At 34.6% G+C, this 27627-nt stretch overlaps 2 protein-coding genes across 4 annotated transcripts in view; one reads left to right on the top strand and one right to left on the bottom strand.

The window, feature by feature from the left end:
* The window catches only part of LOC118263056 (seminal metalloprotease 1-like), a 418985-nt gene that overhangs the window by 148526 nt on the left and 242832 nt on the right, over positions 1-27627 (top strand). The window lies entirely within an intron of this gene.
* LOC118262805 (beta-arrestin-1) overlaps positions 1-27627 on the bottom strand; it is a 102995-nt gene that overhangs the window by 39099 nt on the left and 36269 nt on the right. Inside the window, exon 2 of one of the 2 annotated variants that reach the window (XM_035574414.2) lies at positions 27358-27384. The gene's annotated coding sequence lies outside the window, so the exon portion shown is untranslated. Of the gene's footprint in view, positions 1-27357; positions 27387-27627 lie in introns of both variants that reach the window. The other variant, XM_050697565.1, reaches the window with a different exon arrangement.

Below are 27627 nucleotides of genomic sequence, written 5' to 3'. Positions count from 1 at the left end.
AATCAATTATAGGACTCACGCAATTGAATTTAACCTTTATATTGTTAGAAGTAAGGTGTGAATTCCAGTGTGATGTGTTAGAGTAAATTGTAATTCGGTATTCATGGTATGTGACGCACAATTAGCGATTGAATTTCGACGGATGAGACAATACGTTGAAACGTTGTTGCATTGAAATAACTCGATTATTTTGAACACCGACTTGTTGGTGAATTGTTTGACAAACAATTATTGTGGTCTTTGGTGTCATTGTTGCATTGGTGTTTGGAGCAGTGATGCTTAAAACGCATCATAGTTGGTAGGAAATTGACTACGTACAGAGAAAATGTCTATTTGCATAAAGGAGATAGATTCAACTTGGATGGACTGAATTATGTTGAATAATTATAATAAAAAAAAAACATTTTGAACTAGCTTGATATGACCGAAGCGACAAGCAATTGGTAGGACACAATTACAAAAAGAAAAATAATTTTAGAGATTTTTAAAACAATATTTCGAATAAATAATTTCTAAAAAGTTTTTATTAAATATATTATATTTTTCTCTATAACTGCCAACTTTTAATGAAAAAATATTTTAGCAGCTATAAAATAAAAAGAAAAAATAAATTAAAAATAAATATCTAATGGCATTTAATTTTTTTCGAGTATTAGTGGCCAGTGATTTGTAACCGATATCTATGCAAAAAGTTTTAATTATAATCTGTATTTGTCATTTATAGGTACTGGCAATTTCTTACGAAAAAATATTACCAATAGCCTTAAAATAAAATAAAGAAGAAAAATAAAAAAAATTACTTTATGGCATCTGCAATCTAGTATGTAGTGGCCAATCACCATTATTATATAAATTAGACCTCCTTGCTTATTTTGCCATTAAAATAACCGAAGAAAAATTAAGAAATAAATACTTTATGGCATCTACAGTCTCTCGACCTCCTTGCTTATATTTCATTAAAATAACCACATAAATAAATACTATTAAGTACTATCTACAGATACAAATGCAAGCAGTAACTTCTCCCCAACAGCTAGTTTAGTAAAATGTTTAATATTTATGAATGCTACCGTCCTTCACTTGCTACTTTCTCTGGCTCTTAACAGCCCCGTACCCTTGAGTAACCTTGACCCACAAACTGCTTATCAGTTTGCATTATACATTTTCATGGCCAAGTCTTAGTAAGTGGTAGCCGTATTTCAAGTTACTTATTTCAAAAGTTAAAAAGCATCTTTCCTTCTTTTTAATTATTTCGCATCAAAGGAAATATTGCGGAAGCGTTTCGGCCATCTTTTAAGGAGATGTTTATGATGTTTTGGTATTATGTAGATACGTATATTTAAGACTTTAATGCATATTTTTTTATAAATCCAAAGTATATTTGTTTTTTTATTACCATTCTACATCTATTGCTAATCTTAATAGTTAGGAGTACTATGAGAGGCTTTTATACACATTAAAATCCCGTGGCCATAGCCACAGCCTATAGCCTGGGTGCAAGTTATAAGAATATATAACTCTAATAAATACGTATAAGTAGAAAGGATGGAATGATAAGATATGGATATGAAAGCAGATTTACGAAAGAAGTATATAAGGTGGATATTAATGGGGCGGTCTGTAGATGGCTCTTTAGACGGACATATAGAGAGCCAAATTAAAAGTACCTTTAACCGACGAGCATGCAAGAAAAGACTGATGACTGTTGATGAAGCGAAAAAGGTATGTAAGATTCGTAACAATTGGCGTTCCATTGTCTCTACCTACCCCCATGGTAGACAGGCGTGAGGTTATGTATGTATGTAATAAATCTATACATTTGAGTATTAACATTCTTAATTTTGAACATCAATTGTTTGCTTTGAGGTTAGTTTATGAGATCACGCTCGGTAGGTACTCAGTCAGTAAAAAACATTGGTCAGTAAATAACAAGGAAAACGGATGTTTGAAAATCCTTTGATGTCCATACCATCCACGTTTTCCAGCTACTATGATTAAAAGAACCACATTCACGAAAAATATGGTTTGAAAACTAGGTTTATAATTCGGTTTTTCTGATGAGTTTTCTAGCAGTCGAAAAGGTTTTTTTCGGCAGAATTCCGAGTAGTTTTTTAATTACTGTGATGTTGAATTATTTCGTGTGGTCGTTTTGAAGTGCGCGAGTACCACACATATCTATATCTATATACATATAATAAAATCGTAGAAAAGTGCTGTCTGTACATTGAAAATAAAAATAAAAAAAATAGCAGGGGTTATTGTTATGTCGATGTCGAACCCAAAAATGTAATTAACTTTTTTTTTGTCTGTTTGTCTGTTTGTCTGTTTGTCTGTTCGTCTGTGCGCGCTAATCTCAGAAACGGCTGATCCGAGTTGGATGCGGTTTTCACGAATATATTGTGGGATGCTTAAATTTACATTTAGTGTTTGTTTCATGTCAATCGGTTCATAAATAAAAAAGTTATGTCAAATTAAAGAATCACGTCGAACATTCTATGCTTATACCATTAATCTCCGCAACTATTTGACGGATTTGGTTGAAATTTGGTACAGATATAGTTTAGAACCTTAGAAAGGACATAGATATATTTTTATTTCAAAAACCAAAAAATAAAAATAAGAAATAAATTATTTATAAATAATTCTATGTCGATCGTTACACGACTTCGGTTCATGTTATTGTTTTAATTCATCGAAATCAAAAAATAAAAATAAGAAATAAATTATTTATAAATAATTCTATGTCGATCGTTACACGACTTCGGTTCATGTTATTGTTTTAATTCATCGAAAAAAAGTAAATAAATAGTAAAAAGGTATGAAAAAAATAATATCAATATAATAAAACATTTAGTACAAAGAAAATGCTCTAACGGAGTATAGATAATTCTATGTCGATCGTTACACGACTTCGGTTCATGTTATTGTTTTAATTCATCGAAAAAAAGTAAATAAATAGTAAAAAGGTATGAAAAAAATAATATCAATATAATTAAACTTTTAGTACAAAGAAAATGAACGAACGGAGTATAAATAAATAATCCAAGTTGTCTTTATCCTCGATAGATGGCGTTGGGATCGAAATAGATCGCGCTATGGTTTCGTTACATTCATTTGGTTGGGTATCGGCCGAGCGCTTCGGTACTATCGTAGAAAAAGTGTATTATCAGTCGTATGATTATTTGTCTGTAGTGGTCCTGCTGTTTCGTATATTCTAAATTGGTTTCGTTGTATTTGTCAATTAATAAGTTTATTTGTTGGGTTTTCCTGGTTTTTTGGTTAAACTATTTAACGTAGGTTTAGTTTGATATCGATTATTAGTAGTTACTGTAGTTAGTTTTTTTAATAAAATTGTAAGTCTAATTTATAAATTAATTAGATTAGATTTAAGTCGTTAACTTTAACACAAAATGGTGAAAAGTGGGTGTACATTGTATAGCGGCATTACGTGCCGTAATGTGCACCTCTGCCTATTCGGGGATAAAAGGCGTGACGTTGTGTGTGTGTGTGAGATTTAAGTCGTTTCTTTTAAATTATTTAGTTTAAGCTTGGTTATAATAGCATAGAGGATAGGTTGTAATATAGTTTCTTTTTTAATTGTTATAAATTCGTAATTCGTAGCTTTCTTTAGTTTTAAGTTAGTTTAAGTCCGTTTTTAAACTATTTTTTCAATGCCCTAAGTGAGTATACATCTATTAAATTCAAACGCAGAGTTCATTATGTTGATTTTTGAAGAGTTCCCTGGAATATCTTCCACATCTCATCTGTGGAACTATGTGGTTAAAACCAAAAATTTGCCGGAAGTCACTATTCCACGCGAACGAAGTCGCGGGCAAAAGCTAGTACATAAATATATGTGGTAGCAATTAATGTCATACTTAAAAGATATTTTTGATATAAAATTGTATGAACTTTTAAATTCAACATTCGTATTACTCTACCCTAGATAATGTCAATCTACTATTCTAGACTGTAGGAGAGCCATGCTTCGGCACGAATGAGCCGGCTCGACCGGAGTGGAAACCGACGTGAAACAACGCTTGTTATGTTTCGTTATGTGAGTGTGATTACTGGAGGCCCAATTACCCCCTTCCCAATCATCCCAATCCTCGATTCCCCAACAACCCTAAATTCCTAACCCTCAATAGGCCAAAAACGCACTTGTAACGCCTCTGGTGTGTCGGGTGACCATGCCATTGCTTATCAGGTGATCCGTCCACTCGTTCACCGGCTTATACCTACCATTAAAAAACTCTAATCCCAATCAATATATTAACCGGTATAATGCATCTCTATAACAAAACTAATAATAAAACCGAATCCCCATCTCATTTCATTGCTCTAACAAGAAGCTGTCACTCTCAATACAGAGTGGGGATAGTTGAAGACACTCGTTAATGTCGCCCGACTCCACTTGACCTTTGGAGCGCTGGAACTTGATCAAACGACTTGCAACTTACGTTTGTATCGAAACCTCCTTTACTTGAAACTTTCTTTTTTTATTGCGACGTTATTATTCTGATATTTGTCTTTTAAGGGTTCGTTGAGTTGGGTGTAGTTATTGTTGGTCTAAGGGTCTATTAAAATTGCTTATTGTTATTTATTGATCATTTTTAAATAGACAACATTTCGACCCACTCCCAATTTGAGTAACGGTTCAAACTTATGAACTAACTAGTATCTGCTAGCGGGTTTGCCCGCGTTCCCATGGGATAAAAAGTATCCTATCATTCAAGTCAGTTCATACTAGACTGTATACCAAATTTCAACAAAATCGTTCAGTAGTATCAGCGTGACTGGTGGACAAACATCCAAACAAACTTTCACATTTACAATATTACTAGCGACCCGCCCCAGGTCCGCATGGGTGCAATGGTGATATATTGTGCATGTATTATACATATAAACCTTCCTCTTAAATCACTCTATCAACTACAAAAACCGCATCAAAATCCGTCGCGTAGTTTTAAAGATTTAAGCATACAAAGGGACATAGAGACAGAGAAAGCGACTTTGTTTTATACTATGTAGTGATATGGCGTGATGTGATAAAAATATATGCCTACATATAATTAGTCACCTCATACGACACCCGGAAACATGTACACCCACTATCACTATCACCAGGAAACTATACAGCAACATATATATGTTGTATGTACTATGTATATCAACAAAATCAGTCCATTATTAAGCTATCATAATGATAAATAATAGCTTATCTATATGAGGGAAGTAGGGAGGATCTAAATGTTATTAGGTGCTGATAAGTCCGCCATGTTGCCGGGCTGGCCTTTGATTGAGGTACTGACAGCTCTGTAACTAGTTCACTGGGAGTTTTGATTTTAATTAAGTTTCGTGTAATATGTATGTAAAAGTTTAATTAGATTATATGTTTATCGGATTTCAATAGGGTAGATGAGATGACTAATTTTTATGTTTATATCCGGCTTTTTTTTTTATTTTGTCATATAAGAAAACATAAAAGATAAAACGCGTGAAAGTGGGAGTAAATACGTCATTTCTATGTATAAAATGTACCTAGAAGTGACGTCACGCAATATTTCAAATCGATTTATCTTCGAAAGTATTTGTTTCCGTAAGAAAATAAAACTCCATGTCTAATATTTTAAAATACTCTACAAGATGGGTTAAAATAAAAATTATTCATCTTTCCTATTACAGTAAGTTGCACATATTAATTTATTACTTATTTAAGTTTTTATTTCTTAACATGAAAATATCAAATCTATGGATATTGAAACAAGTTTTTGAATCTTATCACTTAAGTACTAGAAAGTTATAAACTATACAAAACTAGCTGAAATAGTCCACAGTTTCAGTACCTAAATGTGAACAATAATTTCAGCAGCGAGTAGTTCTTGTTCAGTGCGGTTACAGCCCACAACTGAAGGTTTTAGATTCCAGTTTGTTTGCCAAACTATTTTATCTGACCGATTAAGTTGGATTTTACCTTTACCTATGTTCAAAGTTTTTACACCTGGTTCAATGTAATCAATTGTAGATTTGTATAACGTGTTTTTTAATGAAAAGAAACTTTGTTTTAAATAAGTTAGTTGTACTTTTTTTGAGGGGATATATATCCTAATTACATCTCCCGCCTTGGGTGAGGCCAGAGGGATTGTCAGACTCTTACTGATTAAAAGCCACCCTGTTCTACTCCTGCTTTTCCAACCGGAGCCACGGTAACCCGCTGGGTAGTCCGCAGCTCCGGATGATAGGTTGGCGCGGTGGCTGAGTAACTGGCGGCAGCGCAACATAATGTTTGATTTCCGTACGGAGGAACTCTGTGTGTGATGTGCATATGAGTAGACAAGTTTGTAAACGCACCCAAGACACAGGAGAAAATCCTGGGACTATTTCTTATCCCTATTAGTTACTGCAATATTGTAATGACGTTGATATCCACGTCACTACATGATATTAAACGTTTACGACGAATTTTATATTTCCTTTCAAATCGAACATGGCGTACTAAAATCCTCATTAATAATTTTACGATGGTCCATTCAGAAATGTCTTCCTACATTAAAGATATCTATATCGACACCGTATCGCCTGTTCCTCGTTGTGTATGAACAGATATTGAGGTTCAATGGCTGTCTAACCAATAACTCAAGACACATATCATGTAATAATATAGGTAACTAAGCTTTTAGTCAAAATTAGTCAAGAATTAAGAGATTTTATTAATACTGTAGTAACCGTTTTTCAAAGTTATGCTTCGAGCCCTTTGAAATAGAAGGTGGTCTTTATTCAGTCAGCCACAAGACGAACAAAGGCCTCTCCCAATGACTTCCAGATCGGCGGATCGAAAGCGTTCAACGGTTCAACTTCAATCCAATAAAATCTTAATAATTATTCAATGTTAAAACTAAGCCTACAGGTAGACTCTACTCTTTGCGTCTAGCAAAGATTCCTTTCATTTTATATATTTGATAGGTCGACGTTTGGCCGCTATCTCGCCAGGTGATGATGCGGCCTATGAAGGTACGTCTGCCAATAAGCAACCTTATACACTCGGGCTTTAAAGACCAGAATCCGGCAAAGAAATCCACTCCTTAGCAGTTCGCACAAGAAAGCTTGAAGCGAAGCTTTCATTAGTACACAAGACTGTCATTTAAGTAGTCACTTCTACAATGTATGTGTAGGTACATACACATACTTAAGCATGTTAAAATAAATTTGAGAAGGCAGTTGAAGAAATAAGAGAGATTTAATTAAATTCAGGCCACGTCTTGGGTTAATTAGAAAACGTGACGTGTAGGACGGTGTGTGAGAAAATAATTCTGAATTAATAAAACGTGAAGACATTCCTTTTGTTGCCAAGTGAATTGGAAGATAATTGTAATGTAATTAGAACTGAGGAGAGTTTTAAAGTTGGTAGTGAAAGAAACTGTGTATTTCTTGTTTATATATGTATGGCATGAAAGGATTGAATTTATTTAATGTTTCAAGGGTCTTGTTGGGATTGATGAAAATTCGTCTTAGGACAAGAGTTACAGACATAGCCCTCAAAATTTGCAGGCTGAGGTGGCAATGGTCAGGCCACGTTGCTCGAAGGACTGACGGCTGCTAGGCCAGGAATGTGATTTAGAAGCATTGAACACTATCCTTCAAAACATATCACACTTAATATTATAAATGTGTAAGTTTGTTTGTTTGGATGTTTGTCCGTCAATCACGCTGAAAATACTGAACGGATTTTGATGAAATTTGGTATACATACAGTGATAGGATGATGATGGGTGATGGACTTTTTATCCCACAGAAATACGAACGAAGCCGCTGGCAGAAGCTAGTCAAAATATAATGAATACAAGCACATAAAACAGAATAGTGGAAACAATTCCAACGCTCGACAAACAATATAACAGACCGCGAACACAAGTTCTAAATTGGCAAATGTTAGCTTTACCACATTAACTGAAAACTAATTGACCATAATTTACTAATTGGTTAATTAAAACGTCGCCAATATCACCTGATATTGTACCTGAACTAACCAAGTTTAATAAGGCAGATATATTTAATGGCTTCGTCATAAAACTTTATCAATTTTACTACTACTTACTTTGGGTAGGATTTTCTTATTCGTTATTTTTAATTTATTATATTTCGTATATCGTATCAGGGTGCTTTTCCACACCAGAAATGTGTTATATATATAGCAATGCTACGAAAAGGTGATAGCTAAGCTGTGAAACTATGTGACCGTTTCCACTGATACTAAGCTTTGTAGCTGTGCAAGTAAGATGTGCTATGAAAGTGCGCCGCCGTAATGTAGCCGTGTAAGATACGCAGTTCGAATAAGTGATGTATCGATAGTGGGGAGTCATCCATAGCACGCATTCATAGCACGCATGTTTCCATATAAAAGACATGGTTAAGCTAAGAGTGTTTCCACCAGTGATAACCAATGATAGGTTAAAGCCAAAGGCATCCATAGCAACAGAACATAGCATATTTTTGGTGGAACAGCAGACTTATAACTCTGACTGGATTTTTCCTTTAATGAAAAAGTTATTTGTTTGTTACTTTTCACCAGATTGATTTATAAAGCAATGTTAGGAGCAATAAGTGTTTGAAAGCCATTAGTTTTAGGCCGTAGGTACTTAAATCTAATATCATCAATCAATTACAGACCTTATTTACAGAGCCATAAGAGATAATATGATTGATATACTGGAAAGTAGTAACTTTTTGGAAGAAGTATAAGATACAGAATCCTAAGTAAACAATAACAAAAATGTTGAGAATCTCTTACTTAGGTAGAGAGTTATTGATTTTGAATCTTATACTGTTTGATTTTAAAGTTTATTTTTGTTTAAGATTTAGTTTTCAATAGAGATTTTTCGTAGTAGTAAACAATGCAAGGGAAATTACCTCCCATAGATTGAAGCAGTGATATACAGTGTGTTTCGCATTGCGAACTAGTTTAGTTTCAAGTATTGTTAGCTTATCTTCAGTCGTAGAACTATCTATGTCTGAATTGTTATCTTGCATTCATTATGCAAGCAAATACTCTTGTAGGTATTCTTATTATCTACGTTTATCTATTTACTAAACACCAGTCTTTGAAGTTTTAAGAAGCTTATTTTGAGACTAGCTAATTCCGCGCAGTTTCACCATGCTCAGCTTCTTTTGATCAATATCTAACACAAAAATAATTATTTAAATAAGACCAGTGGTTCTGGAAATTAGCGCGTTCAAACAACTCTTCAGCTTTAAGTATATGTTTATGATAAGTAACGTATACATATATTTAAAAAATATCTTAGATCTACTTGTTAACAAAGACTAAATTTCTATTAAAAAGAAATAAATTCCAAAAACAATGGCATGAAATCGGCATTTGTGATCGATATTTTTTTTACTAGTCTTTTTACTCTTCACAACACGTTAATATTATATACCTACCATACTACTACATCAACAAACAATATATTATAAGAAAAATATATCATTTTAAAGTTACGTATAAAAATTGTATGAACTATTTTGAGCTGTATACAGTAAACTTTTGACGTATATATGTAGCGGTCAGTAGAACACCATCGTAGTTTACATAATAAACAACTGCTGTAGGGCGGGCATCGAGCTTGCATGCTCAATTAGGTCTGTATGCTAAACTAGAGCACTACATCATGAAGTTTATTACTATTTCTATAGAATAACTCTGTTTGTGATTGTGGGAAATGTGAACGTAGAAATATATTACATAGAGCTGTTTAAAAATGTTATGTAGTTAAGTTTAAGATAAAGTGTGAGAGAGCCAAGTTTCGGCATGAATGGGCCAGCTCGACCGGAGTGTTACCACAGCCTCACAGAAAACCGACGTGAAACAACGCTTGCGTTGTGTTTTGTTGTATAAGTGAAGTTCTTCTCAATCTTCCCAATCCTTAAATTCCTATCCCTCAGAACGTCGGCAACGTTCTTGTAACGCCTCTGGTGTTTCGGGTGTCAGGGGGTAATTGCTTACCCTCGTTTTAAAATTGCTTCAAACAAATGACAACATTTACAACAAAAACATAAAAACAAAAACTATTTATCTTTACTACAAATTGAAATAAAATTGAAATGTGTTAGAAAATGTCCAAATCTCAATACCGTCCTTTGAAAGTTTAGTTCCTAAAATTATGCGGGTCCAATACGGGTCTATATACGAATCCATGTCAAAGGCAGAATGTTTATTTATTTGGCAAACATTTGACAAACAATACGTAAACAATATTCTCAGTACACTTTGTAAATATTTTGAATAGATGATGTAACAATACTGTGATCTTCAATCCGACTGCCAGGCGAGATATTGGGAAACCTTCTTAATATTAGAGAAGGTCCATTGTCGATAATGTTAATTCTTGAGTAGCAGCGCGACACAAAAGGCTTGCCTCTGCGGACTACTTAAAGGATTTACCGGCCTTCTGGCTCGAAGGGCAGACGTAGAAAAGGGTTAGTTTTTAGTCAGTAGGAATCTGACACTCCCTCTCGCCTCACCCAAGGCGAGGGAAGACATTGGATGATTTTCACCCCTTAAAAAAAGCTTGGCTTGAAACCGATCGAACTCGTCGTCAAACAGTTACGTAAGTAAGCCGATTACATATATTAATTCGGTTGACAGTACTTTCTTTTACTCCTCAACAAAAAGAAAGGTTAAGAACTAAAACAGTTGACAAAGTACCATACACTATAAAAACTAAAATGTCAACTCACACTATCAAGATATATTGAGTTTGTAAAAGTACAGTCAGCTTTATACGGCAATAAATATGGCAGGACTTTATATTCTAATAAAGTAGTAATGTACTAGTAGTTTCAGGAAACATAAAAACGAGTACGTAGATACATAAACAAAAAATATAGGTTATCTACCTTCCCATATACATAGTAAAAAAAGTCGTGAAAAATACTCCATTTCAGTAGTGGAAGTTTCTACACTCAAAGGTTAGAAATCGATAGGTTCTATGAGGGAAGTTGCGTGAGCTACGAATGTTAGTAATAATAGAAATAGTGAATGTTTACTTTAATCCATAGATTTGATGAAGGTCAGGTATGGAGGTATGTTCAGCGAAATAGGCAGTTAAGTAAATAGTTCATTCTTTGAATCGTGTACTGTACACCTACTTGATTTCTCTAGCACATTAACATGAAGAACCATATTTAAAATCAGACTAACATGTCTACATTTTTCAGATTTTTGTTTCAGAAGAAAACAGCCTTATTTCAAAATGTGGGGTAGCTTAGGCATCAACTTTTCGGTTGGTGATACATACAGCCTGGTTTATTTTTACAAAAATATCAAATGACTATCGCCTTACTTATACGTAACTGTTTGTCATAATCATGAGCAGCATTTCGCGACACACGACGCTGCTATCGACGCTGCTCTAGCATGACTCGAAACTAGTCGAGTTTTTAAGACGATAACATAATAATAATCTCACGAAAGTTATAATAAAAAGACTCTGTCATACAATACGACCATTGGCTAGACTGCGCGTTGTGGGTCAGATAAATTAAAAACATACATGGTTCTAGTTCAAAAAATTACCAGAAATTTTACCAGTAAACCAGAAAAAAGGGTTTATTACCATTTCCTTACTAATCTGGCGGACGACCTGCCATTAAGGATGGTCCGAGCCCATCAAATGGCATTTTAATTATAAAAACGTTGTTTACTTACGTCCATACATTAAAAAATAAAGGTTTATTACTCTGTTGTTCATATATTTTATGTTCCCTGTGTAATGGGGTTATGTTATTTACATTATGTGTTAGGGACGGCCTTGAGATTATTTAGATCTTATTAATTTACATTATAACAATGATTAATTGTGTCGCTACGGTGATGGATGTTGATTGTTGTTGGATTATAAATAGATTGATGGAGTAAATCTGTGAAACTACTTGGACTTTCGTCTTTAAGTGTTAGTTGAGTGTACGGTTGGCGCGTTGGATGGGCAACTGGCTGCCGTGCAACGTGTAGCGGGTTCGTCGATTCCCGCACGGAGCAATTCTTTGTGTGATCCTCAAATTGTTGTTTCGGGTCTGAGTGTCATGTGCATGTGAAGTTGTATGTTTGTAAACGCACCCACGTCACAGTAGGAAGTTGTATCCTAAAAATGGTTATTTTTTGTGCTTACACCATTTAAGCCGCAGTTCCGGAGGTAGTCCGCATCTCCGTATTTTTTTTTGTGTTCCTATTATAATCACTAGACAATAACTTCAAATCTAAACTAAAATTAGAATACCTTTTAAACTCTACTTAACAAAATACTTCGAGCAGAAAAATAACACCTGGAAAAACTTTAATTTAACAAGAAACACAATCCTACAGATTCGCTTTTGAAACTTTGTTTCATGAGAATTTATTATTCGTAAGATCCGGATTATTTGTTTTGACAATCCGTCATAATGTTTAACTTCAAAGTTGTGAACGGTTTTTATCAAAAACACCGCATTTCTATATTTAGGTAGGTATGTATAGAAAATATTTCACGTAGTGAAAAAAAAAACGTGAAATATGTTTGTTTCTTGAGAGGATATTTTCCATCACTCAAAAAAATTTGAGTGCTTTCATCAAATAGTTTCATATTTCATGATAGGCACGTATGTTTGCAAAACAAAACATAAAAAGTGGTTCATTAACCTGTATGCAAATAATAACAGAGCGACCATGACTATAGACTGCCCATGACAGTCCACTGCTGGATCTCTTCTACATAAGACGTTTTGCTACTATTTCACACTTGGCAGACCAGGTAGAGCCAAGGTTCAGGTTTATCAGAAAACTGCCTGGGCTATATTTAATGTAGCTGTAGTCCTACTACATCTCATGACACCAATTGGTAGAGAGGAATGGTGCCAAACAGTTAAAAAAAGGTCATAAGTCGCTTACGACATGTCATAATTATTTCAATTTCCCCCTTCCCAATCTTCCCAATCCCCGATTCCTGAACAACAACCCTTAAATTCCTAACCCCCAAAAGCCGGCAACGCACTTGTAATGCCTATGGTGTTTCAAGTGTCCATGGGCGGCGGCGATTGCTTACCATCAGGTGATACGTCGGTTGGTTTATAAAAAAAAATTGACTTTAAAGGTATAAATAACATAATCCTAATTCAACTTACCTACACAGACATAACTTTCGGATACTATAATAGATAGGCAGCCATAAAATTATGACCGAACTAGAAGGACCCTGATCCCTGAGAGTTTGACAAATGGCGTCATCAGTACAGAACTGCTGTTACTAAAACAACAAACATTACATCGCTGAGCTCAAGTTGTGACAAACAAGTCGGCTCTTCCAGTACTTGACTAAGTTACGCACATACAAGTATGTATAGGATGTTTACTATAAATATACATATAATAGTAAATGATAAATTATATTTATTCTAGCAAATAGGTTACAATATAACACTTTTACACGTCAATCTCTTAAACTAGATAATGCCAGCATTTCCTATCGGACTACTCTGAGAAGAAATTCCGAAACAAACTCAGAGGTCATAGTCTCTTTTAAAGTCCAGACAAAATCAATTAAAGATGTCGGTATGTGTTGTGTTGTCGGTAGTAGGTATGTGTTGCTATATCCTTGTAATTATACGTATATGAGAAAAGTATTAGTAGTTTCGTCAGGTGTATAATTTTTCAGGTACTAAGAACCGCAAAAGTAATAGCATTGACTAAACTAAACCACGGTAGGGGCCCGTGATTATAAACGGCACGACGAGCGTTACGCAGCTAAGTATCTATCTAGATATTATAGTTTTTATTATTTCTGTGCTTTCTTGGCATCGTTTTATCCTTTGAATTATACTGTCTTGAGAAGGTGGATATGTCACCTACGTGGGAGACTTATGTACAAAGTTCTGAATAGTCTGTCACTACAAGGTGTACCGGAGTGATATAATAGTCTTGTGAAAGTATTTTCGGTTTGTGGTTCAGTAAACAGCTTGAATCCTGATCTTCAAGGTTGTGTTTGGCAAAATTTTGAGACGTGATTTTTGTGATTCTATTTATAACAAATATCTACGAATCTCATAAAAAGTCTGAAAGTTTAAATCATGATCATAATAACTAGATACTTAACTATGTGGTTTACAGTCACTTTTTCTGAAGGGAATATCATCCAATTAGTTTTCTCGCCTTGGGCGAGGTGAGAGAGAGTTTGAGATTCTTACTGACTAAAAACCACCCCGTTTCTACTCCTGCTTTTCGAGCTGGAGCCATTTTTTGAAAACGGACCAGTAGTTCCAGAGATTACCCTGTTAAAACAAACAAACTCTTCAGTTTTATACAATAAGTATAAGACTTTAAAATTGTAATCTAAAGTAACTAATCCTCTATTTCTCTTAGTAAAGCTAATTAAACGATAAAAATACTAAACGGCATTTTAACAAAACAACAATTAGGTGCAAAATAGCATAACACAATTCGACCAAAACAACAAAATAAGTAAATATGGGATTAAGGCTCTTATGCTATAAGCGATTAGATTGATAGGGATTAATATAGGCTAGTAGGCTATCGCACTATAAATGTTAGAGGGCCGATTACGATAATGTAAATCTTTATTTGTTTTTGTTCTATTTTGTCGATAAATATGGGCCAGCAATGAGAACTTTTGTACTGTACTCAATGATGGTATCAGAGTAAAGCTTTATTATAAGTTATCTTCACAAACAACAGCATTAACTGGTCGTTGTAAATCATAATTGTTAGGAAAGTATTCTAGATCTAGGTTATAGTCTTATTTGTAGCTGTCTGTAAACAAGTGAGCATACCCTAAATTCGGATTAAAGTATTGTCTGGTTTTGATATAAACTCGTAAAACAGTATTCTCAGTACGTTGTTAACATCTTAACACATTTGGTATTTTGTATAGTATTAGAAAACATCTTCAGTGTCTATTAAATTTTTAGAGTTTAGAATATAAGTATATAGTTAGGTTTGTTACAGGGCAAGCCCGCCACAGCCTTCCATACCGCTGCAACTCTTGAAGCCAGGATTTACAGTAGATCCAACAATGAAAACACGAATGACTGTCTTGGATCCCGCAACGAAATAAATCAGAAGATATTATTAGATGAGATGAAAAAGAAACACAGTCAGGCTATCTATTCTGTAACTTTCAATTCGAAAGATCGACGTGAACAAGATCGCGAGCCGCCATGTCATTGGTTGTGAGAATAATCTCGACCAAAGACGGGTGCGAGTGCAATCGAACTCACTTTGAATGTTCAAATTGACAGTTACAGAATAGACTTGTTGGTACTAGACAAATGATATCAAAGTTTGAAGGTTTTATAGGTATCAAATAGTCAACCGATATTTTGTCAAAAGTAAACACATTTCCTTTGTTTTCACAATTAATACGACGGAATTATAGTTACTAAGTTCATTTTATTAGTGAAGTGGTCTGACCTTAGTTTAAGGAAATAATTTCTAATTACCTAGGTAGCAAACTACTTAATTTAAGACCTATTTTCAAATTAATTATGTATTAAGTTCGTGGCAAAAAGCAATTTGGCTTTCAATTTACGTTTTATTATTTTTTAATTATTGTAGCTAACTAGTATTTTTTGCTTTTTTTTTTGTTAGCAAAGAACATTTTGACACGCCTGTTCTTTTTTTTGTTTTAATTTTTGTGAGACATACTAAATTAATTATTATGTTATCGGCTTACTCACGTAACTGTTTACTAGTAACACATGACGTCTAGCACGATTGTCGCGCTGCTACTGATGCTACTGACAAATAGCAGAGCGACAATCGCCGCGTCGTGTGTCGCGGAATGCTGCTCAATAATTATGAGCCTCTATCTAGCATGGCTTGAAACTAGTCGAGTTCCTCGTCAAACAGTAAGCTGATAATATAAAACACCTGTTTCTCAGTAAATGTCTGCCTCAGTGTAACCTGCTCGCTGTACATCGTCACGCCTTTTATCCACAAAGGGATAGGCAGAGGTGTACATTACGACATGAAATTTATTTAAGTATTGAATATTTTAGTTCAGTTCATATAACTGCATTTCTAAGATTGATAAAATGTATCGGGTATTTTGTATCTTCACACTTAAATATTCTAAGTCATGTCTTGTACAGTTCTTCATATCAAAAACACAATCTTATCATAATATACATACATCATGATAAAAAAACATTTTCCTCGACGTAAAATATTTTCATTGAAGCCTCAACATCGTGGGCGGATTATCTTTTTTTCTATTTGACATTACGGGTGACATTGACGTTTCGAAAGCGCGCGAAAGAACTTCATCAAGTGATATTATCTGTGGTATGTTCACAATATCCTGTTACGTCACAGATCTTGTCACACGTTTTATATTTGTTACCGGTTATTTAACAGGAAAACTGACATTGTTGATAAAAATATATTGGTAGGGGTAATGGAAAATGTTACTAGTATACTAGCTTCTGCCAGCGGTTCGCCCACGGTTCCGTGGGGTAAAATGTTATTTATTATTCCAGACCATAATCTCTGTCTGTTACAAATTTCATCTCGATTCCTTCAGCAATTTTAACGTGATTGAGTAACAAACATACATAAAAACCCACAAACTTACAACCTTTCGCATTTATTATATTAGTATGATGTAACTATCATAGCTTGAACATAAAAAAAAAAATATTCACGAAACATTCATTCATAAAAATGTTCATTTGTTTTGTTGCTAAAAGAGAATTTAACTAGCTTTTTGTTTAACAACAGAGATCCAGTGTGCATTCAAGCATTAAAAACAAATAATTTCGAATTAAAAAACAAAAGTTATGAGCGAACAAACTTCCCTTTCATCATGATTAACAGTGTTACCTGCTAAAATTAATCTTTCGTGAGCAATCAAAGACTTTTTTGTTTTGGCACGCATTTTAAAAATATTTGCGTTGAACTTTTCCCTCGTATTTTTCTTTTAGGTAACTTCTGAACGCGTCCTAACGTTCGCCGGCGTAGAAACTTCACAATTAAAAACTCAACGGTCACTTTTAGCGGGAGACTGCTCGTAAAATCTTTTTAATCAAACTTAATTTCTTTCTTTTTAATAGCGCTGGGGAGGTAGGTAACAAAGTTTATTAATCTAATGCCATTTAAGAGACATTTCAACGAGTTTTCAGCAGTAAATTGGTTGGCTTTGGGATTAGAGTTTGTATATCAAAGTTTAAGTTCAAAGGGGGAAATAGGTAGCGGTTGAAGCTTGGGTAAAAAGTACGTACATATATAATTATAGGTATGTTGAGAAGTAATGGTATAGCATAATATGTTTATAAGAACTGAAAAATTGAGATAACCAGTTTCAATCTGTTTGAATCAATGGTTGAACATTTGTTTTAAAACATATTTAAAAAAAAAATAACAACGTTGCCCCACACTAAAATTTGAGACCAAGAGTTGTTTCGTGCGAGAATCCAGCCAACTAGCCAACTCAAATCAACTTTTACCGAACCCAATTAACACAGCATAATTTAAAAATAGCAATTCATCAATCAATTGTAAACATAATTAACATAAAGTCCCTAAGAAAGGACCTTAAAATAAACAGCCGAGCACCAAAAATACAATATTTATCGGTCACTCAATTGAAAGCTTACGAAACCGAATCATATATCAGAGGCCTTAGTACAAGTTTGTTTTACGTTCAACGAGATCGAAATGAGAGCGCGTTTGGCGCTCTGATTGGTTGATTCATTCGCGCCGGCCAATGACAGCGCCGAACGCGCTCTCGTTTCGTTTTCGTTCAATGTAAAGCAAACTCGTACTAAGGTACGGTAAGGTACAGGCACCAAATGTAACCATGATACTGATCGATAATAAATCTGCTACAAAAAACACAACAAGCATTAAAATGTTAAAGTAATTATTTTAAACAGTTGTTAATAAGATTCAATTTACATATATTTTACTGTTTATTAAGTATATAATAATATATCTGTCTGTATATGTATCTGTCTCGTATACCTTGACCGAAGTTTGGCACTTGGCCATTTCAGCCAAATCATCCAAATAACTCGAATGACATTTAACAACTCATTAATTATTGTTTCCGTTTTCAAAATTAAATTAACGTGATTGTATCGTTTTTTAATGTCAAATAAGATTATTATTTTAAATGAGGTGTATTTTGTACTTTGGATAATAAAGTTATTAATTTTAATTAGTCACGTGCCTAGAGTATTTTTGTTCTCTTTTGAACGAAGAGTTTTATATTTTCATATGTCTGTCTATGAGGGTGCTTTTCGGCCAGATATGTGATATATAGCTATGCTACGAAGATGTAATAGCTAAGCTGTGAAACTATATGACCGTTTCCATAGACACTTAGCTATGTGGTTGTGCGAGGAAGATGCTTGAGCATGCAACGTATCGGTATTACACACATCCATAGTACGCATCTTTTCATATAAATTTCATCTAATCATATAATATAGCTTAGTCTCAGTTTCCACCAATGTTAAGTTATGTCTACCTATGAATATGATTGGTGAAAGCCAAATGCGTCCACAGCAACGTAGCATAATACATCTCTGGTGGAAAATAACCTTAAGCCTCAAATGAAGGTATAGAATACTGTGATTGTTCTCTGTTACCTTATTAGCGACTATGACTGTGACCTTATTAGCGAAAATCTTTTTTCTATGGTTTATGAACGAGCAGACGGATCACCTGATAGTAAGCAATCGTCATCGCCCATGGACACCCGAAACACTAGAGGCGTTACAAGTGCGTTGCCGGCCTTTTGGGGGATAAGGAATTAAGAAGAAAACGTTAAACATAAATAAGAACCCTTCTTACAAAAAAAGCAAACGTATGTATTGTACCTATTACATATTTACTTAAAGATCAATATTCCCAAATAGCAAAGCTAAAGGAAAACGTCTCCAAACCTTTTCTACAAAGATTAAATCCACGTTTTTCTATTCAAAGTGTTGCTACGTTTCTAATAGAAATCGATCTGTCCCATTCATGTTGCTAACTTTTAGAACTCATATGGGTCGAGGGTATAAGATCTGGCGAGTACGTAGTTACTGAATGTAGTATATTTTTCAAGTTACATAGTTGTATGTTGTATGTTCGTCTTAAAGATTGATGTAGTTGATTCTTGAATGCTTAGCGAGTAAGGATAGCTTTTTTAATTTGTTGACTTTTGTCAAGAGGATTAATTTAATAAACTTAATTTTTGCATAATGTAAAAACTATTTAATTTTTTTAATGAAAAAAGTTATTAAATTACGTTGCCAACTTCTACGATCAGAGTTACTGATCCCGAAGCTGCGGACTGCCTAGCGGGTTACTGAGGTTCTGGCTCGAAGAGCAGTAGTAGGAACCTGGTGGTGTTTAGTCAGTAAGAGTTTGAAACTGCTTCTCACCTCACTGTAGGCGGGAGAAGTCATTGGATGATTTGCCACCCGAAAAAAACGTTGACTTTTATCAGACATAACAATAAAGATTGTCTATACAAAGTTTTCAAAATATGACTCTTTTAGACATTTTTCTATGACACAGACAAGTCAACCCAGCAAACATTTTTGTCATATAATCAAACATTTATATAACTTTGAGTCGTATTAAAGTTATTTTACAGTAGTTTTTATAACTCTTCGTCGTGTACTGGTACCTTATCTGACCGAATAGTCATATACATTTTTGGTCGTATTATAATGTCATATAGACGTTATTACGACTTTTTTATACAATCATCGTATAATAGTGTCTACGACGACATCTTTATAACTTACATACACAACTGTTTCGTCGTGTAAACGTTTTCGTAGTATAAACGTCGTAATACTGACAATTTTGTCATATAATTACCTTTTACACGACTGCTATACGGACAATTGTTGTTTAAACGTAGTATTAGTAACCATCACATATAAGTCGAATATTAGTCTTAAGAACGACCTCTATACGTCCTAAAGTATCACAAACATGATAATACGACTGCTATATAATTAATAGTCATGTTAAAGGTTTATAATCACCTTGTATACCACTTCCACCATTTTTAAATCAAATTTATAATATTTATTTACAATGAACTCGCAGCTTATTGGTCGGGAAGTTATATAGTTGTCATATAACGCAGTCACATAGTAAATTATTCATAAAAATATGTGATAACATTAAAATTTTGAAGGCGCATTAAAAATTTGTTAAAAACTAACTTCACATTAATCAGTAAACTTGATTGCCCAATGGTTTACAACTGATGGAATGGTTTTATCACCTCAAATAACAAGAAAAAAAAACAAAATAAATACCGCTGTCAAAAACACTACTCCATTAAAATAATATTTTATAATATTCGTTCTTAATATAATCTTTAAACGACCATTACATACCGATTACATCATATAAAAATCATATTTGTGACATTAATGCCCAGTTTCTGAGTTACTTTTATCGACAGTTTATCTATTCGTTTGCACTATTGATTTGATAACCTACGAATGTGCGTTTCTGAACAACGTAATGTCAGTTAAACTCCGAATAAACTTCGATTAACTTAACTGACCAATGCTCGCCGTTTATCGGTTCCATAACTTTATTTGACGTTTCACTCTGTGACATAAGCTTCATAAACTTTTATGTTTATATGTATTATTTAAAACTATTATCAGTGAAAACTAAATATTTTATATTATATTAGCATAATTAATACCAGCAGTTCATCAGAGTCTGACGTGGAAGTACTGGAGTTAATTTCGAATATATCAGTATCCCGAAACTTACGAAGTAGGAGAAATCCTTTCGAAATACATATTTTCTTATGAAGAATTTAAATTGAGATACCGTTTTGAGAAGAACACTGTAATACACCTCAGTGAAATCATCAGCCCTGCTCTAACTCTAACTCAATGATATTATATACTAGCTTCCGCCCGCGACTCCGTCCGCGCGAATGTCGGTCTCGCGTGGAAGTTTTATTTCTCCATTTTGAGTAACTCTGACAATGACATCTTATAACTATCTATCGATTGGACCCAAATACTGCGAGACCCATAATAATTAAGGAGATCCCTCTATTAGAGGTACTGCTGTTGAGCTCGCGTTCTGTAGAATGAAACTGAAAAATAAAGATTTTTTTCTACGTATTTTTCAAGGATAAAAAGTATCCTATTTTAGGCCCAGGATAGTAAGGTATATGATATAGATAGGTATACCAAGTTTCATCGAAATCGAACCATTAGTTTTCACGTGATGCCTGAATATTTGGGTTTGGTATCGATCCAGTAACACCCCTGCTATTTATTTTTTCAATATTTTCAATGTACAGAATTGACCCTTCTACAGATTTATTATATGTATAGATAATTGGTAAAACCTCATTGCTCTAACTCCTAATGAGTTTGATAGTATATTTTTTAAAGAACTGTCAATGATGTTGTTCATGCAGCCGCTGTATATATAATTATTGTAAATAATAAAGAAAACTATTTGTGGCCACACATCTAATAATAATTAAATTATTATAAAATATTTCATAATAATTTACAACTAATTTAATTGATAAAATTAATTTTAGTCGATACTTTTTTATGAGACCCACCTAGTGGCGTAATAAGGAACTAACTATCGGTTTCATAGTTATAGAACGGCTCTTCGCGCATTCAGAAACGCAAGAATAGGTAACCGAGGTTTATCTTTTCCATAACTTTATTGAATCGATAGTTAGTGACAGTATAACTGATACCTTCAGAAACCGGGCATAAGTCGTACACGTCGCACCAGCTACCACTACACGACAGGTAGTCAAATCGCCGACGCGTATATGACTACTATGCGACTAATTAGGTGTTTTATATGACTGTTATACGAAACTCTTAGCGCCTTAAGTTATATAAAATGGGCCCAAATGCCGTCGAGTAAACGTCCTTATGACGTTTATACGACTAGACTAAATAACAGTAAGTTGTTACCAAAACGTCTACTCGACGTCTTAAATGTTTGTTGGGAATGGACTCTTTGTCACCTGTGGCATCTAGACATTGATAATATTTGTATATCTATGCACTTGTTCCACTGAAATTACTATGAAACAACCTATGTAGGTCAAATGACGAACAGTCTGGGATTGATTTAATCGAAATTAATCGCCGTTAATTAAAAAGTTCTCCTCCAAATATTCATTACATCGAACAATGGCAATAAATTAAAGATCCTTATTGCAAAGCTCATAAAGTTGATTTTGCAGTGTGATTGCAATCGAGGTTTATATTAATCTAGATAATGCAATATTAATAAATGCATTGACGCTAATCCATTGCGGGATTTCCATTGTTTTACGAATTTTATCTGTCAATGTTCGGTTAACTGGTAAAAGAGCTTTGTTGCCCTAAATCAGTGTTAGATTTCACCGTAAAAGGGCTTAGTGCAAAGTCTACCAGGTATTGGTTTATTAGTCACATATAAGCACTTGGAAAATTTTAGTCACGTCAATTTGCAATTTTCGCCAATAATTGCGCAGTAAATCGAGTCTCTCCTTGTGCTCTATTCTGTACCCAAATCATTAAGTTGATAATCTTCATCTGTTAATGTCGTGTTCCTCTGTTAATGATAATCTTCATCTATTAATGAGGTTCCTCTGCTAAGTAGTCATGCTAGCTAAGGAGAGCGCGTGAACTCTAAGGGTAGCTCGCCGCTCGACAAAAACCAGAACCGTGCGTAAGGTGCGTCGCGTTCCGCGCGCGCCCCAAAGTGCCATCAGACCATCATATCCATACCCAGTAGGGCTGATGCCAGATCCGGAGCTGCGAACTACCTATCGGGTTTACTGGGGTTCCGGCAAAGTAGCTACGGGGTGGTTTTTAGTCAGTCGGTCTCTCTCGCTTTGCCCAAGGCGGAAGAAGTAATTGGATGATTTTCCCCTCAAAGTAAAAAAATCAAACAGGTAGTGACAAGTTCATGATCCTGCAATGGATATTGAAAGACCAGAAACCTCCCCAGCCATAAATCTCCACATTTAGAGAGCGCAGTTTAAAAAGTACCTAAGGTTTATCAGCTTGCTGCTGCCACGCTGTTCCATAAAAGTACAACAACAGCAGCTCGCTCCACGCCCGTAAATAAATTGTTAAATTGATAATGTCACAATAAATAATAATTAACAATATCACACCATATAGATTGCATTATAATTAAAATGTCAGAAAAATTAACACCTTATACAATGTAAATACCAATTAAAATTTCAGTATCGTAATTAAATTGTCTACTGAACCGTGTGTTACTCGTGGCATTATTTTCCAAAATGATAACTTTATTCAATTGTAATTATTTTATGCCAACAAATTATACTCTTCTGTCTGCAATTTACTGCTGGTTATAGATATCATAGTTGCAGTCGTAGTTAAAATGTTTAAGCTTTTTTTATGGAATACGCAAACGAGTAGACGGATCGCTTGATGGTAAGCAATCGCTGCCGCCCACCAGAAACACCAGAGGCGTTACAAGTGTGTTGCCAGCCTATTCAGGGTTAGGAAATTAAGCGTTATTGGGAAATCTGGGATTAGAAAGATTGGGAAGAGGGCTAATTGGGCCTCCGGTAACCTCGCTCACACAACAAAACACAACGCAAGCGTTGTTTCACGTCGGTTTTCTGTGAGGCTGTGGTATCACTCCGGTCGAGCTTTTCTGACTTATGATGCTGAAATCTTATTATTCACGGCGATTTGATAAAACATCAAATATTTGTACTCGTATTACACGCCAATAACGGATGGAAAAAGTTATGTCCATTGCTGTCATGCAATGAAACATTTCCTTTGTAATGTCAAGGTGTAATCTCCTTTAAAGTTATAATAAGCATTCACAGGAAAATTTTCAAAGGATTTATTAACAGGATTACCGAAATATGGCTTCTTTTTATACAAAGTAAAACAGACAACGAAAGTATGTCACACGGAACCTTTTTGTTCAAAAAACTTCTCAAAATTAATAGGAGCTTACTAACATAACCACAGAACATTCAAAGCTTCGTAAATCTTAACATTATCCACGTTACACAGGCATGTCAAGCTACCCTGATATTTCAAAAATGATTACAATCTTATCGTTTTGCAATAAAGTCGAAAATGTATTGTGAAAAGTGACAGATAGAGTAGCTTCGTGTGCTTGCTTTCGTCTAGTTATAGTACTATACCAACCTCGATCGAATGCCGATCAAGGTTTAAGGAAAATGTAACTGGCTCGTTAAAATGAAGTTGTTTTGAAAATCGAACCGAAAAAGAACGAAACTGTTTATTTTGGCGGGCTACGAGAACTTCGGTACACTTTAGCCGTTTTATGGGCTATTTTCTTTATCTGTACCCTTAGTATAAGTTTGTTTTACGTTTAAAGTGAACGAAACGAGAGCGCGTTCGGCGCTCTGATTGGCCGGCGCAAATGAACCAACCAATCAGAGCGCCGAACGTGCTCTAGTTTCGTTTTCATTCAACGTAAAGCAAACTCGTACTAAGGGTACTGGCAAATCAACGTACTACCGTTTAATGCATAGAGTTGCCAACTTTAAAATGTTGATTTACGATCTCTTTTTAGGTTAAATAAATTGTTGCTGTTTTGTCGAGATCAATGAAACTAAATTGGATTTGATGTTGATATGAAGTTCAATAGAGGACAAAGTATTGATTTTTTCCATTTATTTGTTATAAGAATGGACAGCTTAAAAGCTTTTGTTCGTATTACAATAAACTTTGGCCCGATTCACTTTCATTTTTCTGATACAAATTGTTCATGACGGTTTCCGAATTGTCGGCTTTTACTATACGCTTTTATCGAAAACTTTACCTGACATGTTTTATGTAAAGAAACAGAATATCACTCAAATTGTTTTTGAGAAAAGTCAGGCTGGGTAACAAGATAGATCTAATATAATTCAGGCACGTTTATTGAATGATGTTGTTAGCTCTCATACGATGTCTTGTAAAATTAGGCTATTCAAAGTTAATTGGTGATGAAGCTTAAAGTCTTTAGAAGTACCTATATAAAATAAATGAGCATAAAAAATGTTTGCTTGTGACGAAAATCTCAGTAATTATTATGTAAACGTACAAATTGTGTTATATTTTTATATATAGTCATGCCTTTTATCCCCGAAGAGGTAGGCAGAGGTGTACATTATGGCACTGTACAATATACACCCACTTTTCGCAATTGATGCTGTAAGTCCCAAGTTATAGGGGGTGAGTCTATTGCTATATCCTGGACACAATTCCAGACTCCGTTGCTACTACTGAGAAATTTTCGAAAATAGTAAAGTAGTAATTTGCCCGACCCGGGAATAGGACCCGAGACCCCTTGCCCGGTAGTCGCAATTACGACCACTCGGCCAACGAGGCAGTCAAACGTACAGTTTTATACTTTATTAGGGAAAAATAGTTTTCCAAATTGGCAACTGAACTATCTAATGTAACTATCATAGATAAAAAGCCACGATAGGATAGTAAAGTAAATCCCTGTATCTAAACGTAAATTGGGGGAACTTCCACTGAAATGACTCAACATATTTTCATACAATGTCTATAGTTAAATTAGTTCTGGAGAAGATATTGTAATTTTTGACATTATACATAGTGTGGAAGAGCCGGCTCGACCTGAGTGATACCACAGCCTCACAAAAAACTGACGTGAAACAACGCAAGTTGCGTTATGTGAGTGAGGTTATCGGAGGCCCAATTACTCTCCTTTCCAATCTTCCCAATCCCCGATTCCCCAATAAACTAAATTCCTAACCTCCAAAAGGACGGTAACGCACTTGTAACGCCACTGGTATTTCAGTTGTCCATGAGCGGCGGCGATTGTTTGCTATCAGCAGATACGACTACTCGTTTACCGGCTTATACCATAAAAAAAAGATTTATTGTTATCAAAATAATATCCAACTTTCCTTACGCAAAGCTCATTGACTCAAAATATTTACAAAATCCGTAATACCGATTCTCATTTCCTTCCTTATCTTTGATCTTGATAAAATAAGACAGGATTACGAGTTTGCGTCACTTTTACTGTCAGTCTGCCAGCAAAATTTTAAGACCACGAATTAAATTATAGCCATTTAAGATCATTTATTACTTTCTGTGTAAAATAAACTTTATCATTGTATTTATAAAGTTGTTTATCGACAAGCTGTCACGAGTCACCGCGAAGGATTGCTACTATGACGTAAGCCATATTTTGTAAAAATAAATCTCTGAGAAATTGTTAAAATTCCTTTCCATTTCTGCGTAAGACATGTTTCCAGTATCCAATCAATCAGTCGGGTTTACTGCTATACATTTTAATTAACGTGCTTTAAAAAGTTAATTGGTTTTTGCCTTCATCTTGTAATTAGCAAGAAATAGGCCTCTCATTATTAGCTACGTGCTGTCATATATTTCAGCGCCCACGATTACTGCGTTCGCCGAAACGTTTCTATAAATAGGATCGTCTTAGAACTGTTTCGACTGGATAAGAAAAACTAAGAAAGAATTCGCTTAGGGAGGAATTCAGTGACGATTCGTTGAATGGAGTTCGTTAAGTAACTGTATGCTTCTTAAATTAATCTGAATAAGGCAGACGCAGATTCTAATCTGAAATAACAGATATAAGCCTAAAGGCACAACATAGTTTCATACAACATACAACATAATTTTAGCACACATCCATAGCACGCATTTTCCATATAAAAATGATATGTGTACGAATGAATAAGATTGGTGGAAGCTAAACGCATCCACAGCAACGTACCATAGCACATCTCTGGTGGAAAAGCACTATAAAGTGTGTGTAATTAATAAGTTATCAAAGGCTTATGCTAAAGTGAATTTCACTTTGTATGTAACTAGACTATCTATCGACTATTTATTAATAGAGCCTCTGTAGCCTCGTTCTGCGTTAGAAGGCTGTATAGTACATTGTATTAAAATAATCTTCTTAACCCTGTGATAGAGAGCAAAAAGGTTTTAATAGGTAATTAGATTTGATTTTGCTGTGGATGTGTGCTATGGATGCGTGCAATGAATATCTTCTATGAATTGTTTCCCTATTATCGGTATATTACATTCTCGAGCTGCGCATATTCCTCGTGCAGCTACTTTGCGGCGGCACATCTTACTCGCACCGCTACTTAGCTTAGTATCAGTGGAAACGGTCACATAGTTTCACAGCTTAGCTATTAAATCCTCGCAGCATCTAACATAGCACATCTCTGGCAAAAAGGACCCTAAATCAGTTCAGCCTACAAATGTAAAATCAATGGTGGTTTCACGGAAACCCTTTCAGTGAAGGCATTTCAGGCGTATGATTAAATTTCAGACATGAAATGTTTTACTCACCCGCGTCAAACAGATCGCCGTGTAAATCTGAAAAGAGAGTAAATTCATTTAATTTTGTTTCATCATTTTCATGGTGATAAAATTGCGTTAATAAATAATGCTATGTTAAATTGTATGCTTAATTTTGTTGATATTACTAACAGTTCATTTGCTATATAAGATTTGTATATAAAACCTGTACCCTTAGTACGAGTTTGCTTTATGTTTAAAGTAATCGAAACGAGAGCGCGTTCGGTTGTGTTATTGGTTGGTTTATTCGAACCGACCAAT

This window comes from Spodoptera frugiperda, chromosome 12, assembly GCF_023101765.2.
Source record: "Spodoptera frugiperda isolate SF20-4 chromosome 12, AGI-APGP_CSIRO_Sfru_2.0, whole genome shotgun sequence".
In the NCBI taxonomy this organism is placed as follows: Eukaryota; Metazoa; Arthropoda; class Insecta; order Lepidoptera; family Noctuidae; genus Spodoptera; species Spodoptera frugiperda.
The sequence above is the reverse complement of the archived record's forward strand: the minus strand, read 5'-3'. Positions and strand labels throughout refer to the sequence as shown.